Source organism: Mus musculus, chromosome X (assembly GCF_000001635.26).
Source record: "Mus musculus strain C57BL/6J chromosome X, GRCm38.p6 C57BL/6J".
Classification (NCBI taxonomy): domain Eukaryota; kingdom Metazoa; phylum Chordata; class Mammalia; order Rodentia; family Muridae; genus Mus; species Mus musculus.
The window spans coordinates 129,499,034-129,521,659 of record NC_000086.7 but is presented as its reverse complement, the minus strand read 5'-3'; the positions used below and the strand labels follow the sequence as shown (position 1 = coordinate 129,521,659).

At 35.7% G+C, this 22,626-nt stretch overlaps 1 pseudogene; it reads left to right on the top strand.

Annotated features, from left to right (window-relative positions):
- Positions 3,134–4,124, top strand: Gm14986 (predicted gene 14986; annotated as a pseudogene).

Below are 22,626 nucleotides of genomic sequence, written 5' to 3'. Positions count from 1 at the left end.
TCTTGCAAACTTATATGCCCCAGTACAGGGGAACACCAGGGCCAAGAAGTGGGATTGGGTAGGTGAGGAGGGTATAGGGGACTTTTGGGATAGCATTTGAAATGTAAATGAAGAAAATACCTAATAAAAAATGGAAAAAGAAAAAAAACATGTTACATGATGAATTAACATGTTTCCTAACTTGCCATTACTGGGGATCTATGTGGCATAGAAGACAAATATATAAAGACATTAGCTTATTTCTAGAAAATAAAATCATTATTAGAACATTAGAATTATAACATGTCAACATAAATGGAGAGACTTAGAAAATTGCATGGCCATGGTTAAAAATAGTTGATTTGATATTTGACAAAATTTCCTAAAACACCTTGATTAATTCTGCAAATTAGTTTTAGAAAAACAACTTCTAGATTGAAGAATGGAAATCAAATCTTATTATTTACACAGACTGGCATTTGTTTAAATTTTGTCTAATTTATAACACAGGAGAAAATAACCTTGGTATGTTAAATTTGACACTTAAGATGCCTTTATAAAGAGTTGAAAGATTCTTCACCTATAATATTTTCTAGACATTGAAATAGTGTTCATGTGCATAATTATAGAATTTTTGGTTTATAAGCCTGAATTGAAAGTTCAAGAACCTTGTTTTTCATTTCTCTTTTCTATCTAGACTCAAAAGGATCAGTCCTTTACTCGGAGCTATACTATAAATGATTCTTCAACAACTAAAGACAATGTATATTGTGAATTTAGTGAGAGAGTACCGAACTAAATGTCAGGTAAGTGATACTCATTAGTTGTGTGATTTTTAGGAAATCTTTTATTCATTCAAGAACTTTGGATTTGAACTAGAGATTTGGTTTAGTGGTTAAGAGTACTTGAGTTTAGTTCCCAATACTTAGTTTGGCTGCTCACAGCTACCTGTAACTCTAGTTCCAGTAGCATCAAATAACTTCTTTTGGCTTACATAAGCAACACATGCACACACACACACACACAAAATTTAAAACTTAAATATTTTAGCAAGAAGAATCTTGGATTTTTTTTAAATCTGAAAACTGATGACAATTCTTTGAAAACATTAAAGAAATATTTATACAATTGGTCATTAGGTTGTAGAATAATCTTGATATATGAAACATGTCATATTCAAATACATTATAGAGGATTACAACCTCATTTCACTGAAACAGTGCTATTATAGTTTGTTCATGCATAAATAGGTTTTACTCAGTATTTCTGAATTTTTATTTTTGAAGACACTAACATAATTTTAGTAGATGAATGGATTTTAAAAACACACCTACTTCTAAGGAAAATTATATGTACATGCAAAAATGAATATTTCTAATGAATTTCAGATCATGTAAAAGAAGAATGAACTTATAACTGAGAATTAAGTTTAATGAGTTTTAATTTTGCTTTTCTGTATGTGTGTGTTCATGCATACTTTGTGCACGTCTGCACATGTGTACACGCAGATGCACACAAATCGGCCAATGTGCATCTAAAGATCAACTTTAGATGCCTCCTTTGATTACTCTCTATGATACCTTTTTTGAGACAGACAGAGTCATTCACTGAACCCAGCTCTTACCATTTTTGCACGGCTGGCACGGCTGCTTATCTTCACCTTCTTGCATTAAGTTTACAGACATCGGTGATTACATCTTGCTTTTGACACAGGAATCAGACATAAGAGAATGGGTCCTCAGGCTCGTGAGGCAGGCAGTTAACTGACTGACGCATCTCCCCAACCTCATTTGTTAATGTTTAAAGCATACACTGCTGAATTTTAATTTGGTAAATCTTGATAAGTTTTAAGTGAATCTTAAAAAGACCTTTATTTCTCATTTTGTACTTACAGTAATTGTAGGTTTATTTCCCCTCTCCCCATAAAATTAGGCCGTACAAATTGTCTTTCCCTGTAATATTTCATTCAAAGCTATGATACTACATATTATTGACTTTCCTTTAGGGGTCCTGTTTATGCTGTGTTCTGTATTCTCTTTTCTTTTTAAAAATATTTTATAATATTTTTGTTAGATATTTTCTTTATATACATTTCAAATGCTATCCCGAAAGTTCCCTATACCCTCCCTCCGCCCTGCTCCCCTACCCACCCACTCCCACTTCTTGGCCCTGGCATTCCCCTGTACTGGGGCATATAAAGTTTGCAAGACCAAGGGGCCTCTCTTCCCAATGATGGCCGATTAGGCCATCTTCTGATACATATGCAGCTAGAGACACGAGCTCTGGGGATACTGGTTAGTTCATATTGTTGTTCCACCTATAGGGTTGCAGACCCTTTCAGCTCCTTGGGTGCTTTCTCTAGCTTCTCCATTGGGGGCCCTGTGTTCCATCTTATAGATGACTGTGAGCATCCACTTCTATATTTGCCAGGCACTGACATAGCCACATACGAGATAGCTATACCAGGGTACCTTCAGCAAAATCTTTCTGGCATATGCAATAGTGTTGGGGTTTGGTGGCTGATTATGGGATGAATCTCCGCTTGGGGTAGTCTCTGGATAGTCCATCCTTTCCTGTATACCCTTTTCATTTTGATAGCAATTTCTTTGTTTAGATTTGGGAAGTTTTCTATGATTTTGTTGATTTTTAGAGAATATTATGGTGGAGTTTCTGTTTGAGGAGACATGTAGTCTTGGTTGTTCATTATGTTTATATTTTTATGATGGGTTATAGGCATCTAGAATTCACTTGTTTGAGGTATTTCTTTGAATGGATATCTAGTCTTGTCTTTGTTGGGTAAGTGCTTGGATCCTGGTTTTGCTGTTACATCAACTCGTTAGGCTATGCTTTAGGTGAATGATGCTCACTTTTCAGTCTTTGGACAATTCTGGAATTCCAGGTACAGTATCCATGTGGTCTCAGGTAGGTGTGGTAGGTGGAATGACTAATATATGAGGATGTGGGGGAAGGGGATGTTTTCTGGATGTTCTTTTATTGTAATGTAGCCACATTTTATTTGTTCAACATGCTGATGATGCACTTCAGGGCACACATTAAAAAACAAAAAATAAAAACAACCCTTTAGACCACATAGCTACAAATAAGATTGTACCTCAAATTCATTATTTCATTAGTGTTAATATAAGAAAAAATTGGTATAACCTCCATCTGTATGTCCCAAATGCTACCTGGTATTCCAATATTATAGAATGTATTCACAACTCACAAGTTTATATAAATGCATATTGTGGCAGAAAAATGCAAGATCTAGGAGGAGAAGAAAGAAGTACAGGATTTGATACAATGGATGGAGTTAAAGCATCAACCGTACCTGATATATTCCAAGAAAATTTGGGAACATTAAGAAGAATTTCAACGAGAGAATGTAGAGATGGGGGGTCTCAATATGAATTTTTAGGGAAGGTTACTTCTGACAGGAAGCCTATCCTTATGTAGATGAAGATGAATGATATCTATCCAATGACTGTCTGCTCATCTATGCTCTGTGGGCTGTTGCAGCTTTATTGAAGAAGACCTAGATGAAACCTGGATACCTTGAGGCCCAAGTATAAGAATTTGGCAGATATCAACCTGGGAAAAAACTAGACTCATATCCAGATTCTGATGCTTCTTGGCATCCTCACAGCTCTGAACTGATGTGCCCTCAGCATACAGAGCTCCTTGCTAGTGAAATCCACCCATCTCCCCACATTTTGTCATTGCCACAGTAATTTTTGAGAACACCTACCCCTCTGGTGCTGGCATACACCATCCTATGCCAACTTCTGATCCTCTGGGCTATGGTAATGTCACTGTTAGGGAATCCTATACCACCTCTGGCACTCTGAAGCCCTCTGTCCACTTGCATGATTACCAAGAGGCTTCAAATATGGTGGTGACAGAGAGAATGTTCGGCACCATCTCTGATGCTGATCTGCATGGGATGTTAGAGATAGCTGACTTAAGAGATGGATCAAATATTATAGTGACAGAAATGGTAATAGCACCAGGCTCAAGTCTACCCCACCCCTATAACCATTCCTAACCCCCAAGAGACCTCAAATGTAGTTGTGACAGAAAGAGTGATCCAACCAACTTCTCGCATGATAGGCAACCTGAGCATTCCCCTGAGTTATCAAGTGCTCTGGATGTTCTTAACTAGAGTTTTATTTTCAGTTTCCTTCAGTCTTGGGGCTCAGTGGTGCATGGGGTGGCTGACATTCCAGAGCCTAACAATCAGTGAGTGGCTGACATTGAGCAGGAGTGTGAACTAGTCTAGGAGTTCTATCTGAAGTTCTATTTGGACTCTGGGCTTACATTCCAAACTGTCCAAGATGGCAGGATGGATGAGGATATTTGTTCTTTTAGAAATCAAATTGGTTATTTTGACTAGTTAAGCCCTAAGTCGTGAATAGTACTGTTGTGCTGACTAGTTTTTGTTTTCCATACTAACATCTCACACAAGTTAATATTATATAAGAATCGGGAGCTATAACTGAGAAAATACCTCCAAAAGATTGTTCTATAGACAAATCTTGATGAATGATTGATGTGATGATTGATGATCAGATGGTGCCACCTATAGACAGGTGGTCCTGGCATGTATACAAATTGGAAAAGCAATGGGGATCAAACCTGTGGAGTCTGCATCAGCTCCTGTTTCCAGGTTACTGCCCTGTTTAAGTTCCTCACTGATGCACTGTGATAGGAAACTGTAAGTTAAAATACACTCTTCCCTTCCCAAGTTGATTTTGGTTATGGTGCTTTATCACAGCAATAGCATTCCTAACTAAGGCAGCTATGATTAGAAAAGTTAATCAGACAGAGATAATTTAAATTATTTTAATTGAATATTATGATAAAAACAGGTGAATTCAATATGTCTTTTTTCCTTAACTCGTAAATGTTGTAATGATGGTTATATTTTTCATTGTAACATATGAAAGTGAAATAAACAGTTTTTGACAGTAATATATTACATAAATAGTTGTACACAGTATATTTTTCAGTAGCATGTTGGAGGTTTGTTACTGACAGTCTTATGCTTAATTATATGGAACAATGATCTGTTTTAGTACAATGCTTAATATTTCTAAAATAGACATTCAGGGAGGATATGTAAACATATATTTTCAAAAATAGTCATACAAAAGCATTACCTGGATTGTCTTTGTGTTCCATGATACTTAGAGAATAGTAAAAGATAATGTACCTTTTCATATTTTAAATTCAATGGAGCTAGACTAGAACATGAAATCAAGCAATTAAAATCACAATAATGAAGTCTTCACTCAAATCAAAAGTGATTACTATTAGTAACTTAAAATTGCAGTACTACAATAAAAGTAGAATGAGAAGATCACTTCTGATGTTATATTAGTTTTTTCAGCATGGAAAGAAGAGCTGCTGTTTGATATCTATCTATATATATAAAGACTAGCTTGCTCTTAAACCTTCTAAGATGACTGATTTTGTGTTGTCTCTTCTCTTCATAATAAAAAATAGATGTGGAAGCAACTGACTGCAGATAATAACCACACTAGAGGGGAAGTGCTACTTTTGCTCATATTAATCTCCATAAGACTGATGACTATCACTTTATTCAAGCAATTCATAATTACTCTTGGGAACAGAGGACAGACTGAATGAAGCAATTCATTTATAAATGACTTAACATGTCCTACTTAGACGTTTATTTTCTACTTTTTCCATCACCAGAATAGAGGTGCAGAATTATAAAATTATATGAGCTTTTGGTAAATAGGAAAGGTAGAAATACCCAAGAGATTGGGATGACTATAGAACTGCTTTAGGAAGACATCTATTAAGTCATACATGCTGTAATCTGGTAAGATCATTATCAACTTCATGCCAGTGGTACTATCCTCAGAAAGTGGTTCGGTTTAGCCTATTTTCTTGGGTTTGAAAATTGTAGACACCTGTTCTTATTCAGAAAGGGAGCCATAGAGAAGCTAGGGACACTGATGAGTGGAAAAAACTTAAAAGTTAAAAAGTTAATATTTCTCTGAAGTCTTTTAACTCCTATAAACTCCTTATTCTCATATAATCAATTTTACTACATCTCTTCTTTTCTTTCCCTTAATTCTTCCACATCTTTCTACCTCCTTGCCTGTTCTTTTTCCCTGAATTCCTTCTCTCTTCAGCCCCGTCCTTCACTTCCTACTTTCTTTTTCTTTCTTCATAGGTGTGAACTCACCATCTTCACTGTCTTAGGAACTTTGCTTGCCAGAGAGGCATAGAATGAGAAGAACTGATATAATATCACCTTCATAGAGCTTCACAGATAAACAATTACAATTGAAATGAGAAATAAAATGGAAAGATAAAGGGTAAACTGAGAATATCACAGGAAGAAAACTTAACCTGAGGGGCCAGGGACAGGTTTTCTAAGGAAGAAGTAGCTATACTGACTATAGTATGTAGATTGGACATAGCTAATTGATGAATGGAGGGACAAAGACATCAGAAATGAGAAACAACTTAATACAAGGCCTTAAAATGAGCATTTGAAATGTAAATGAAGAAAATATCTAATAAAAAGGGATAATTGAAAAAAAATGAACTTTTAGGGCATGTAGGTGAAAAAGAAGGTCAATGTGCAAAAAGAGACATGTAGATCAATGGAATAATATAGAAGAACCAAACGTAAGCACAGCTATTTGATGATTCACAAAGATGCCAAAATTACATACATGGAGAAAAAAGAACATCTTCAACAAATTGAGTCTGGAAATCTACATGTCCACATGAAATTAGAATAGCATTTATTCTACTGTACAAAACTCAACTACAAATGGATCGATGACCTTAATGTGAAGCCTGAAGTACTGAAACTTCTACAAAAAATGCAGGCAGGGTTCTATGAGATATAACTGTAAGAGATTACTTTTTGAATAGGATACCATTTGCCCAGAAACTAAAGCCAACAATTGACAGATATGACCCCATAAAACTAAAATGCTTTGGCACAGCTAAGGAAATAATCCAGTAAAGAGCAAATCCACAAAGTTGGAGAAAATCGTTGAAACATTAATATCTAGAATATACAAAGAACTAAAAACAAACAAACAAACAAACAAACAAATGAAACAAAACAAAACAAAAATCCCCCAAAACAGAAGAACTAGAGAAACACATGACTCAACGAAAAATGAAATGTGGTTCTGATTCAGAGTTCTTAGGGGATCAAGGATGCCCAGCTCAAAGGACCCAAAAATGTCTTCAACAAAATCATACAAGAAAACTTCCCAAACATAAAGAGATGGCCATAAATGAACAAGAATCCTATAGAGCACCAAGTAAATTGAACCAGAAAAGAAAATCCTCTCATCACATAATAATCAAAACACTAAATGCACAGAACAACAACAACAACAACAACAACAACAACAACAACAACAAAAAACTATTAAAAGTTGCAAAGGTAAAAGGCCAAGTAACATATAAAGGCAGACCTATCAGAATTACACCAGACTTCTCAACAGTGACACTAAAAGCCAAAAGATTCTGAACATGTGTCATGCAGACCCTAAGAGAACACAATTGCCAGCCCAGGCTACTATACCGAGCAAAACTCTCAATCAGTATAGATGGAGAAACCAAAATATTCCAGGACCAAAAAAAAAAAAAAAAAAAAAAAAAAAAAAAAAAAAAAAAAAAAAACCTTAGGTAAGACGAAGCAAAATGATGGCAACCATATAACTTACTTGTACTGAGAGTTTTTTGGTTATCATTTCACATGGAGAAGTGTAAAAAGTTTCCTCTGATCTAGAGAGTACCCTTAAATAAAATGAGACTCACAAGCACTTGCTTTAAAATACAATATGTGGAAAAAATTGTATGTATAGATTTACAGAAAGAAGAGAAAAATCCATGAGATCATAGAGACCCTAAGGCAGATGAACTGATGCCTGTTTTTATTGTTTGGTTGGGGAGGTGTTCTTCCTACTCTGCTCTAGAATGAGCTAGAGGTTACTTAAGCTTATTTTGTGAAGCAGTCTAATTCTTAGATTGATCCCAGGAAGAAAAAAGAAGAAGAAGAAGAAGAAGAAGAAGAAGAAGAAGAAGAAGAAGAAGAAGAAGAAGAAGAAGAAGAAGAAGAAGAGGAGGAGGAGGAGGAGGAGGAGGAGGAGGAGGAGGAGGAGGAGGAGGAGGAAGAGGAAGAAGAACAACAACAACGAGAAATAGAGAGAGGGAGGGAAGAGGATATTTCTCCATTGTAATATCATTCTTCAATCAACTGGAGCTGTTCTGTGAGAGGAAAAATCTATTGGATGAGTAGTGCTGAGATTAAGGGTGTGCACCACCATAACCAGCTGAATTTCTCAAGAAAAGGAAAGAAGAGGAAAAAACATGGGGACCCCAATGGAGAAGTTAGGGCAATAGGAAGAACAACAATATCAACCAATCAACCAACCACACTCTGCAAAATTCCCAGGGACTAAACCACCAATCAAAGAGTACACATGGGGACTCATGGTCTCAGCTACATATGTAGCAAAGGATTGGCTTATCAGGCAAAACTGGGAGGGGAACCCCTTGGTCCTGTGGAGGCTTGATGACTCAGGGTAGCAGAATGCTAGGGCACTGAGACATGAGTGGGTAGGTGGGTGGGTGGGTGGCAGAGCATCCTCATAGAGGCAGAGAGAGGGGTTAGGGGGTTTGTGGAGGGGAAACTGGGAAGGAGATAACATTTGTAATGTCAATAAATAAAATAACCAATAAAACAGTGAAAATCTGAAAAATTTTTTTCTATATATAACAAGCAATCTTAATTTGTTATAGTGTCCCCTTTGTGTAGTCTGGATTCAACTTTGCCTCATTAAGGAAGTTTTATACAGTACCATATCTAAAGAAGAGCTAACAGTCTCTTATGTGCAGTCAGTTTTTGCACACTTTAATTTGTTGTTGTTGTTGTTGTTTCAGAACCCAGGGAAGGCCTGTAACAGGTCTAAACACAAATCTCAGAGTGGGTGGGAGAATGGGTTGTAGAAGGGTAAGATGGTAGGACACAGGTGCTGTAAGGGTTGGGTGGGGATAGGAAAAAATTTAATCTGAAAGAGTGGAGGAAGTGTAATTCATAAAAGGAGGATGGATAAATAACTCTCAGTATGTTTGAAAAATTCAAAGGGAAACATTATTTTACAATTACTTAAAAATACTCTTTGTTTCTCTGACTTTCTGTATCTGTCTCTCTGTCTCAGTCTTTGTCTCCCCTACTCCTCTCACAAATCCACACACTTAATCGAGTTACCCCACACAGGCAAGCAAAAGACTAATAAAATTTCCAGTGCCAAGCAAGAGAAATCTCCTTTTGGGATATTGTTCAGGCATGTCCAGGGAACTCTTAAATTATACTCCATTCCCATGGTTCTTCGCTATCTCCTAGAACTTATCACTGTGTCTTGTGTTTAAGAAAAATAGAGGTCATGAATCAGTAAGGGAGGTGATGGTGGAACACATGGGAGGAGTTCAAGTTAGGAGAGGGCATGCTGGAAATTATCATACTCATACATGAAATCCTCAAAAACATTTACTATGTTTAATTAATAAAAAGAGAAAGCCAATAAGAAAAGAAAGATGCTGAAAAATATGACTATGAAAGCATATACGTGTCTCAGGACAAGTAAGGCATTGTACATTTTTACTCTGTTAACACTATCCTACTATAACTATTAATGTAAATTATCCCAGAAACCTTCCCCTTTTGTTCTTATTTTATGACTATCTACTATAGTGTTTGATACATATTAATTGCCCAGTAAATGATTGTTGAATTAAAGATTAAAAAAGAAGACTCCCTTAAAATTATAAGGTCATACAGAAACTTTATATGCCCCAGTACAGGGGAATGCCAGGGCCAAAAAAATGGGAACAGGTGGGTAGGGAAGTGGGGTGGGGGTATGGGGGACTTTTGGGATAGCATTGGAAATGTAATTGAGGAAAATACGTAATAAATAAATAAATAAATAAATAAATCTAAAGCAAAAGGAAAAAAATTATAAGGTCATTACAGCACAGAGAACAGGTCAGCTTGTATATTGTTATTACTTTTCTTAACATGTCATAGCATAAATAAACTGCATTTATTTAGAATTACAAACAGATTTTCCTATAAGTAAAGATACTTATATAACAAGAATGGCGCTTGTTAGTGAAACTGAATTGCTGAAGAGTATAAGAAGGAACCAATTTTTCAAAGCAAATATACTTTTGTTTGTACAGTTAAAATTTATACCACAGGGGAAAAACTCTGAAAGTCAAGGGATCTCTGTGAACTTTTGAAACAGAAACAAGTAAAACTTAATTATTCTTGCTCTTACAAAATTAAGGTAAATCATATGATATTTAGATATTCTAATTTTTATATACTTTGTTTCAATTGTAGTTTCATATGGTAATTAGAAATTAGGACCATATGGTGTTTGTGCACTTTTAATTTCTTTAAAATTTGCTTCCATTATATTTCTTAATATGGTCATATAAAATTATATATTTGATAATCTATGAAAATACTATAATTAAATAAATTAATTAACCACCTCCAGGGTTTTAAAGCTATAATTGATAAGCTATTGTCTACATACATAGTATTCTGACTATAATCTCAGCAAAACTGCACAGCTTGACAAGTACCTTTAAAAATTTTACTCTTGCTAACCATGTCTTAGCCACTGTTCTATTGATGTGAAAAGATACCATGAACAAGACAGCTCTTCTAAAAGGAAGCATTTAAATGGGAAATTGCTTACAGTTTCATAAGTTTAGTCCATTATCATCATGGGTTGGGGGATAATGGCATGCAGGCAGTCGCTGGATCAGTAGCTGAGAACTATATACAGATCTTCAAGAAGCAGGAAGAAAGCCTAGGTCTATCATTGGTGTTTGATATCTCAAAGTCCACTCCCAGTGACATACTTAGTCCAACTGCCCAATCCTTTCAAATAGAACTACTCCCTAGTAATTAAGTATTCAAATATATGAGCCTATGTGATATATTTTATTCAACTCACCATATAGTCATAAGGAAGCAGATGAGTCTCAGACCTTTGTCTGTATTTCTTTAACTGTTATTATGAGTACACTCATGTGACACCGTAGCCCTGCTCTATGTTGACCATTTTGTATGTGTGAGTTGCACCTCTCCAACGTGAACAGAAGTCTGAAGAAAAGTGTCTGAGATTTTCTATCTCTGGCAATTCTTCATGATATTACTAATTTGGAATTTCACTTGAGATGTATAATTTGCAGATTTTATTTTAAGTAATGGAATTTGTTTAAGGCCTGGCAATAGGAATAATGCCTAGGTAATATTCTACAGACTGGAGAATAGTTTAAAACTAAATAGACTGAAAATGAAACATTAGCGATTACTTTCATTTGGCATAGAACTTTTTTAGTGTCTAATTCTAATAATAACAGGGTTTTCATAATCTCAGAACAAAGAGGCTACACATAATGCATATGCCTTCATATGTAAGACTTCTTGAAGGTTTTTCCCCCCCGTTGCCTCGGTTTTCATTTATAGTCTTTGAAGTACTGCCACAGTCAAATTGAATTGGAAGAGAAAAGCCATAGAAATGTTTCATTTTAATCTGTTTACTGAATTGTAGAGTTGCTGTTGCTCCCCCTCTCTGCTCTGCGATTTTCAAAGAAATCACATTTGGTAGTGTAGTCAATGCTTGCTGTAGGTTATTTAAACATACCAGTGCAGCCTTATTTTTCTACTTAAGGTGAATTTGACTTTGAAGAAATCCTGATAAGTTATATCAATTGCTTATTTAGGACACTGTAAAAGAATCAGCAAAAGCAACAACAACACTAACAACAAAACCAAACAAAACCAAAGTTAAACCCTTTAAATAAAACAATAATATTTACTGTGTGGACTTTATCAAGACATTTAGATGGCGAACTGTGTGATGCTGTAACAATTAAGCATCGGCATCCGGAACATTCCTTTTTGTCTCCCTTCATGTGAATGAAGTGCTACAAGTACCAATGAAGCACAGGGATTGACAGAACTTTCTGCCTTCACTGTGTATCAAATTACTAGACAATTGCATTAATGAAAGAAACACCTCTAAGTTGCTGACCAATTTTCAGAATCTCTGCAGTCCTCAAAACCTTAAGAGATTTTTAAATGTTCTAAATTTGCATGACAAAGCAGATGTTATAAATAAGCAAGATGTTTATTGAGCCTTAGAGGTTCCTAATAGCTGTGTAATTATCTCTTAAATGGGAGGAGGGAGTAGATGGCATCTTTGATTCCTTACAATTATAGTGTTTTAATTATTTCAACACTTCTGAGAACTAGTTGATCTACTCTAAGTGTTGCGCTCACATATCAGGATTCTCTCTATGTGTGTACATATGCAGCTATACAAAAGGAAAACACATGGTGCACACAAACTGATTCTCATGCTAGCTTGAGGGAGTGTCTTCCTTTTTGTAAATTCCATCTAGTTTAATATGATATGCCCTTCAGACCCTTGCTCAGTGTAGAGAATGCCTTGCATTTCCTTCAAGGCAATAGTAAAAGATATATTCTTCTTTAAGGTCATTTGAGTAATTATGGAAGGATTAGGTACTTTGTCCATGCTTTCCATTTCTTCAGACCTCAATAGCATGTGGGTATCTTGTAAAGATCGATAACGCAAATCACTTGCTCATGTATCTATCTGTATGGTACATGACTGAAGGTTTCTGTAAAGATTCCCCCTGCAGGTACTTCTGAAAGGTATCATGTATTTGCTCATGTGTCTTTCTGAGTAAGTAGCAGTTGTCAGTAACCTACTCGTTGCTTTCTCTTGTTTGTATCAGTCTCTAATACCATTCTATGTTGATAAAGGCACCATAAAATTATGCTTTAAGACTTGGACTAAAACATCAGTGAAATTTAGGTCACAGTAGTCTATCCAATATCACCATACCTCTGAAATGACTCCTGAGTTCTTCTCTCAGAAAAAAATAATTACTATAGTTTTTTCAGCATTAATATACAGGCCTTTAATTAGGTTTATGTGCCACAACACTAGATGTGTCTCTTCTTTTCTGAACCATGAACAAACTCATGTGACTTTATTTTCAAGTGACATGAAGTATCTTTTGTTTTTTGTCTTAATTTAGGTTTTATTGCTATGAGGAGACAACAAGACCACAACAACTGTTATAAAAGAAAACATATAATTTATAGGCTGGCTTTCAGTTTCAGAGGTTTAGTTCATTGTCATCATGATAGGAAGCATGGCAGAATGCAGGCAGACTTGGTGCTGGAGGAGCCAAGAGTTCTGTATCTGGATGCATAGACAGCAGAAGGAGACTGGATTACACACTGGACAGAGCTTGAGAATAGACCTCAAAGCCTGCCCTGCCCCCCACAGTGACGTACCTCCTCCAACAAGGTGGCACTTTCTAATAGTACCACTCCCAGTAGACCAAACATTCAAACACATGAGTATATGGGAGACATAAAGCATCTTTAAGATGCTTTGGTGTAAAATCTCTCAGGTGGAAAAGCTACTGATAAAGGTGACAGTATTTTGTGCATTCAGTTTTCTCTCCTTTGTGTTTTTGGCTCTCTTAGTTTACATGTCCTCCATCTTCACCATACCTGACTTCTTGAACTAACTCATGCCATTGAAGCTTCTAGAAATTATTTCTTAAAAATATGAATTGTTGCTCTCTGACCTTAACTCATGGAAGAGATGGTGATTACAAATGATCTTTTCTCAACCTGTCTACCCAGTTTTTATTTGACTGTGTACAATTAATTTTTTGTTGCTTTGATAAAACATAGTAATCAAAGGTGAATTATGAAATAAAGTTTATTTTTGGGTTGTAGACCAAAAATTCTTAGGGATGCAGAAGTTGTGGTATAGGTAGCCAGAGCAGGAAGCTGAGAGACCACATCTTCCATAGGAAACACAAAGGAGCGAGTGAACTGAAGCTGGGGCAATGCTTTAGAGTCTCAAAGTCCACCCCAAGCATCATAGTTTCCCAGCAAGGGTCCACTTTGGGAGGTTTCATAGCCTCCCAAAGGGTTGCCACAAACCAGAAACCAATTGTTCAAATACCTGACCTATGAGGGACATTCCTTTTTTAAACTTTCACAATCAATATACAACTTATTCCACTCCATTGTAATTATTCAATATTGTCTCAAGGGCAAATAATGTTGGTAAAGATGATTTTCAGGTATTATTTTCATGACCAATTTTCCCAGGCCTGTAATTAGCTTCTTTGCTCTCTGTGTTAAGATGGTAGACACAAGCAGATTTACAATTATCAGAGAAATTACCATTAAATATTGTGTTTCCTTGGACCAGCAAGATGGCTCAGGGGGTAAAAGTGTGTGCAGTGCAAACCTGATGGCTTTTATTTAACCAGGCAGAACTCATGTAAAGGTAGAAGTGAAGAATTTCCTCCTCTGACCGCCACATGCTTCTTGCAATAGCTTAAACACGCCTCTCTATATCACACACACATTAATAAATAAAATAAAACTTTAAAAATATTTGTTTTTGAGTGACATTCATAAATATGTGAATAAATAAATATAAACTTCATTATCTACATTTTCTAAGAATTTAGATCTTCCTATTTTATAGTTTTATTAAAATGTCTTTTACATATATATTTATTTCACCATTTTAAAGCATAATATATTTACAGGTTGTCATATTAACATATATGTATATTTAACTTCTATAATAAATTTTATGATCTCCAAAACTAAATAAAAAACCTACCCTATACCTTTTTATTTTTTCAAGACAGTGTTTCTCTGTATACCCCTGGCTGCCTGGAACTCACTTTGTAGACCGGGCTGGCCTCGAACTCAGAAATCCACCTGCCTCTGCCTCCCAAGTGCTGGGATTAAAGGCATGAGCCAACATGTCTGGCCTACCCTATACCTTTTAACTACTATTTTCATTCACTAACCTTAAGCAACCACTAATTTACTATCTCTATAATTTTGCCTCTACTGGACATTTAATGTAAATAAAACTATACAATATGTGCTTTTTTGTCCCTAGCTTTTCTCATGTACATAAAGTTTCCAAAGTTTGTCTATGTGGCAACATATATCACTTCATTGCTTTCTATAATTAGATGATATTTTATTCTATGTCACGCCAAAATTTGTTCATCCATCCATGCGTTACTGGACATTTCTTTCTGTTAGGACATTTTGATGTGAGTGATAGTGTGGTAAAGACATGGATACACTGTTGTTTAACAGTTTCCCCTGAGATTGGAGCATTCAGTCTTGCAGGGAAGCTCTTTAAGCACCTAGGTTAAACATCAAAATCACTCCAAGAAATCTCTGAAACTTACCAGAATTGTTAGGCCCATCCTTATTAGAGAAAGCAGTAAAGGTCCTGAGAGTCACTCTTGAAAAAGCCATGTTGCAAAGGACTCTCAGACAAGCCAACCTGCAAAGGCTCTTGGAACAGACCCGCTACCCAGAAGAAGCAAAAACTCACCCAACTGTTTGGAAGAGGTTTAACCCGACTGCAGCACCTGGAAAGGACGGTTTCCCACTTGTTAACATGTGTCTAATCTGTGTAGTGTGCTGCAGATTTCCATCTTTGTGAGCTAATCATCCATTCTAGGGTGGGCTCTGGTAATGCAGCTGTTTTTGAGTCATTTCTGCTCCTGTAAGTAATCTCTCAGGAGCTAAAGAGATCTGCAACCCTGTAGGTGCAACATTATGAACTAACCAGTACCCCAGAGCTCGTGTCTCTAGCTGCATATGTATCAAAAGATGGCCTAGTCGGCCATCACTGGAAAGAGAGGCCCATTGGTCTTGCAAACTTTATATGCCCCAGTACAGGGGAACGCCAGGGCCAAAAAATGGGAATGGGTGGGTAGGGGAGTGGGGGGGGGGGGTGTGGGAGACTTTTGGGATAGCATTCTAAATGTAATTGAGGAAAATACGTAATAAAAAAAAAGTAATCCCTCACCCGTACTCTTGTAAATAACCCGAATAAAACTCATTTGGTCACCAAGTTAGTCTGTATTTTTTGTCTTTTGAGGGCTTCATATTTGGGATGAGTGGCCATGTGTATAGAATCTCCTAAGGAAAAGTTTTGACATACAATACACATGTACTTGTTTGAACATCTGTTTATAATCTTTTTGAGTACATCTCTGAGAGTAGTATTGTGGTGTCTGATGGTATTTCTATCTTTAATATTATAAGAAAGTCCCAGGCAGTTTTGTACTGAAGTTGGACCATTTTTAAGTAATTTTTTATTAGATATCTTCTTCATTTACATTTCAAATGCTGTCACCAAAGCCCCCTATACCCTCCCCTCCCCCGCCATGCTCCCTAACCCATCTACCAACATTGTGTGAGAAACACAATTTCTCCACATAGGCTTATGTTTCTAAGTACTTTGTTCCAAGCAGCTGGGACTGTTTAGGGTAGTTGTTGAATCTTAGGAGGTGGATCCTTAGTACAAGAAGTAAGCCACTGGGGAAACAATTAAGGTTTTGTATCAGGCCTCACTTTTTGTTTTCTCTTTGCTTCCTGACTACAAATGCAGTGTGACCAGCTGGATTTCCCTGTCAACTATGATGTCATTCCAACCATAGTGGAATATATCCCTTTGAACTGCAAGCTAAAACAAACTCTTTCTTCTTGTTCTTTGATCACAGCAATGAACAAAGTAACTTGTAGAGTAGATAAATATGAGTATTGAGTATTAATAATATTAGGTCATCTTACTGATAAATTAAAAAATATTTCTATACCTGTCTACTTTTTTATTTCTTTCACGATATTTTGTAGAATTTAAAGTGTAAGTTCTGCATTGATTTAATATTTTGTTATATTTATTGCTATATGTTTTTGTTTTTGTTTTTTTTTCATTCTTCCAATTTATGTTTATTGACATAATAAGGCTCAGATCACAGTTAACAACTAACTAAATACTAACTACATATAAAGGATGTGTTTGATTCCCTCAGCAGTGGATCTTAAATGAGGGTAGTTCCTCAGCATTACCATGTGAGGTCTAGGTAGTGGCCAAGAAGAGAAACAGGGGTCTTTCTGACCATAATTTTTAGCTGGCAGAAAGTAATGGGATTTTCCTGGTGCCACTTGGTTTTTCTTTCTTTCTTTTTAAGTTTATCTATCTATCTATCTATCTATCTATCTATCTATCTATCTATCTATCTATCTATCTATCTATTTATTTGCACTCCAGATTTTATTCCCCCCTGCCCGGATGGTGATCCCATACCTCCACACCCCATAACTCTTACCTCCCTAGCCCCCACCCCATCTGACCTCTAAACTCCCTGGGCCCTCCAGTCTCTCAAGGGTTAGGTGAATCATCTCTGATTGAACACAGACTCTGCAGTCCTCTTCTGTATATATGTTAGGTGCCTCACACCAACAAAAAGAGATCAAGGGGATACAAATTGGCAAAGAAGAAATAAAAGTATCACTATTTGCATATGATATTTAGTATACAAAAGCAACCCCAAAAATTCTACCTGAGAACTATTCCAGCTGATAAACAATTTCAGCAAAGTGGCCGTATATGGACGGGTATAAAATTAACTCAAATGAGTAGCCTTCCTTTATACAAATTATAAACAGGGTGAGAAAGAAATTAAGAAAACAACTCCCTACACAATAGCCACAAGTAATATAAAATATCTTGGTGGTAAATCTAGCCAAAAACTGAAAGATGTGTATGACAATAACTTCAAGTCTTTCAAGAAAGAAATCAAAGAATACCTCAGAAAATGAGAAGATCTCCCACACTCATGGATTGGCAGAAATAACATAGTAAAAATGGCCATCCTACCAAAGGCAATCTACAGATTCAGTGCAATCCCCATCAAAATCCCAACACAATTTTTCAAAGACATGGAAAGAGCAATTTTCAAATTCATCTGGAAAGGCAAAAAGCCAGAATAGCCAAAACAATTCTTAACAATAAAAGAACAGCTGGGGGAATCACCATCCCTGACCTCAAGCTTTACTACAGAGCAATAGTGATTAAAACTGCATAGTATTGGTACAGAGACAAACAGGTTGATCAGTGGAATAGAATAGAAGATCCAGAAATAAAACCACACACTCATGGACACTTGATCTTTGACAAATACGCCAAAAATATACAATGGAAAAAAGAAAGTATCTTCATTAAATGGTGCTGATCTAACTGGCTGTCTTTATGTAGAAAAATGAAAATAGACACATATTTGTCACCTTGCACAAAGCTTAAGTCCAAGTGGATCAAGGACCTACACATAAAACCAGATACACTGAATCCAATAGAAGAGAATGTGGGAAAGAGCCTTGAGCTCATAGGCACAGGGGAAAATTTCCTAAACAGAACTCCAATGGCTCATGCTCTTAAGACCAAGAATTGATAAATGAGACCTCATAAAACTGGAAAACTTCTGTAAGGCAAAGGACATTGCCAATAAGACAAATCAGCAAGCTACTGCTGTATAGTTTATTTTTTCAAATTTAATTTACCTGATAGATAATATATATATATGACAAAGTGTGATGTTTTGATCCAGGTACATGTTATAAAATTATGAATTCAAAGTAAGCAGTATATTTTATTATTAAATATGAATTGATTATTTGTAGGTAGAATATTTTGAAGATTTTTAGCTATCATTAAACAAACAATACATTATTATTAACTATAATCACCTTGCTCTACCAATAGCTATTCCTCCTAATTAATTCTAACTTAGTAACTGATGATCAAGGTTTTCTCTTACTTTGTGAACTTCCTAGTCTAAGGGACTGTCACGATAGTCTCTAAATGTGATGTTATATTTTAGGTTTTGTTTTTATTCATTATTAAATTTTTTTGCAGATTCACATTTAAATAAGATTATAAAGAATTTGTGAGTCTGTACCTGGATTATTTTCCTTAACATCATGTTATCTAGGTTTAATCCATCTTTTTAAAAAAATGATGGGATTTCCCCTGTTGTTTTATACTTTAAGAAAGAATAGTATTGCGATGCTTCTGTATACACTTTCTCCACCCCTTCATTCAATAATGGACACTTACGTTGCTTCTATTGTGTCACTTGTGTGAGAGTATGAAAAAGATGGCCATTTCAATATATTTATTTCCTTTCATTAGCCTGTATCTTCAGTAGTGGGATTGCTGGGTGTATTTTAGGTTTTTGGAGAAACTTCCTCATTGGCTTACAAAATAACATAACTGGTTTATGATAACACCACAAGTATTCCATTTTCCCTACACCCCTTATCAACAATTATTTTCTTCATCTTTTTAATAATAGACAATGTAAAAGGTATAAAGTAATAATTTCTTGTGGTTTTGACAAGCATTTCTCTGTGAATATTACAAGTGTTGAATATTTTTCATCTAGTTGTTCAAGTTTGTATAACTTTAGAGAAATGCTTGTTCAGATGCTTTATCTAATTTTAAATAGAGTTCTATGCTTTTTGTTATGGAGTACTTTCTGCTTATTGTTGATTTTAGATGTCAGTCCTTTATATGATATATGATTCACAAATTGTATCTTCCGTTCTGTAGGTTATCACCACTCTGTTGTTTCTATGCTACAAAGATGGCATTTAGTAGGTGCAATTCTGTTTGTTTATGTTGGCTTTTATTTGCTATTATTTGGGGAAAGATATTCACGAAAGCTCTGCATTGGTCAACATGACTGAAGATTTTATATCACATGTAAGTACATGTATATTTTTGGTAACTTTATTAAAAATCAATTGTCTGTAGATGGGATAGATGGGTCCTTTCTAGGATCAGTGTAGTGTTCTCTTGATTCATGGGCCTTATGCCAGATTTTTTTGTTTTGTTTTATTTTGTTTTGTTTTGTTTTGTTTTGTTTTGTTTTTTACCACCACCACCATGTCTTTTGTTTTGTTTTCAGTACTTGAAGGAGCTGCGTAGCACAGGTTGGTCCAGAATTTATGATCTTCTTGTATGAACTATATGTATGTACCACTGTGCCCAGTTTTTTGTCATATGGTTTAGATTATGGAAGCTTTGTAATATATTATAAAATATAGCAATGTTTTGCATTCAGTTTGTTTTGTCCTAAAACAAATCTGTATAAGACTAGTCACTAACAGCCACACAACACAGTCCTCTGCCAAAGCTGTTAATCCATAAGTCTTCAAGTTAGCTTCAGGAAGATTTTTTTTTTCAGACAAGGGCAGAAAGCAGCCACATTCCTTACTAAAATATCACAAGAATGATCTGTAGGCCACATATTAATATTATTCTCCTCTGAAACCTTTTTACCCATGACTTTCACAATTCAAATCCTCTTTGCTACCACTGTTTTCCACGTTCCTAATAGTACCAACTTCTGTTTTTGTTTTATTGCTATAAAGAGACACCATGACCATAGCAATTCTTATAAAGGAAAACATTTAATTGTGACTGGCTTACATGTTCAAAGGTTTAGTTCATTATTGTCATAGTGGGAAGTATGGTATCATGCAGACAGACATGGTGCTAGAGAGGAGCTGGGAATTCTACATCTTGATCTGTAGGCAGCAGGAAGGAAAAATGTGCCACTCAGGCTGGGCTGAGTTTCTGATACCTCAAAGGCCACCATAGATTGATACACTTCCTTCGAGAAGGCCATACCCACTCCAAAAAGACCACACAATCCCTATACATCTATGGGAGCCATTTTCTTCCAAACCACCACATCTCTCAAGTATCTTATTTAGGCTGTGTTATTCAGGATAGTGTTGACTTTAGAAGATGTGTTTGAAAGAATGCCCTAATTATTTTATGCGAAGGGCCTGAGAATGGTTGGTATTAGCCTGTTTTTAAACATTTGGTAAACTTCATCTGTGAAGCCATGTGATTCTGGGATTGTTGGTAACTACTTTCTGCATTAAAAAAAATCATTTCTGTCTTTTTCTTGGCTTTTTTCCTTTAAGGTTATGGTTTTCTATAGTGTACTGGAGTCTTCCCTTCCCTTCCCTTCCCTTCCCTTCCCTTCCCTTCCCTTCCCTTCCCTTCCCTTCCCTTCCCTTCCCTTCCCTCCCCTCCCCTCCCCTCCCCTCCCCTCCCCTCCCCTCCCCTCCCCTTCCCTTCTCTTCCCTTCCCTTCCCTTCCCTTCTCTTCCCTTCTTTCCTTTTATTATTTTTTTCTGTGTGCCTGTGTGTGTGTGGTATATGCTCTTGGTTTGTGGTAGATCTGAAACTTACACAGAACATTTTATACTTATAATAAGTTTAAGTTGGCAGTAGTTTTGATTTCTATACAGTTGCTACTCCTCCCAAGTTTTATGTCATTTGCATATTTTAAAATAATATGTACCACTTCCTACATTATTGAAGCTTTAATTGACATTGCCTTTTGCTTTTTTAAGAGAAAGAAAAATTTAATTTACTCATTTCCATTAAAACATTGGATTTGGATTTGACTACATGCTTACTTTTACCAATGAGTTTTAAACTTTCATCTGTTTTTCAATATTACTAATTAACATTCTCTTATTTGGAAGAGTATTTAACACAATAAATGTACTGGTGATAAACCCTCAGAGGGTTTTTTTTTAAATTAAATTTGAGAAAAATCTTTTTTCTTTTTAATCATCCTTGAAAGATGAATATATGATTATTGGCTACAGGTTTTGTGTTTTTTTCTTTTAGGATAGTGAGCATATCTTCTTACTCCATTCTGTCCTGCAGAGTTTCTAATGAGAGATTCACCAAGTCTCATAGTGGTTACCTTATATATGACAATTTACATTACCCGGGGCTGCTTTCAGCAATTCGTCTTCAAACTTGGATAATTTGGTTATAAAATCTTGGTGTGGATTCTATTTATTTAATGTCCTTTGTACTTCTTAAATGTTCATCTGTTTCCTGGTATTATGTCTTTGAGATATTTTTGTTATTTCTTAATGTACTATTGGTTAAAATGTTTCATTTATTTTATTTCAAAGTGTTTATTGCAGGTGCACAGAAGTGTCATTGGTTGTTAGGTATTGATCCCATTGTGTGTGCCCTTGATAATCTTATTTATTAGTTCTAGAGAAAAATCCACGTCAGAGGGTTTTCTACACTAGAGATTATGCCATGCACAGAGATAATTTTCCTTCTTCCTTTCTATCAGGAATACATTTTAGTATTTTCTTCTTTTTTAAAAATTGCATCTAGGATCTCTGGTGTTAGGCTGTGACCAAATGGCATGCCTTTGGAATACATGTCATGCTCCTGGCCTTGGGGAAGGGGAAGCTTCTAGTGTTTCACTAAGTATACTATTTCTTGTAATTTTTTTCATAAACGTGAACAGAAAGAAAATATTGAGGTATTTCTTCTCTATATTTGTAAGGATTTGTATCATTTAAAGTAAAACACCTGCAATTAAATTTATGTATTTGAAGTATACAATTTGTCCATTATTAAATGCTTCTTTTTTGTTTTATCTTTCTTTCTTGTTAAGTTTTCACAACATGATCAATTCATGAGGGCAGAATAAAAGATTGTTAGAGTGGGGAGAAGGGTCTGAAAGTGTGACTACACCACAGTCACTCCATCTTCCCTTAGTTCATATTGCTCATGCATTTCCATTCAACTGCAAACACACAATGACTTTTATATATCCACATACCCAT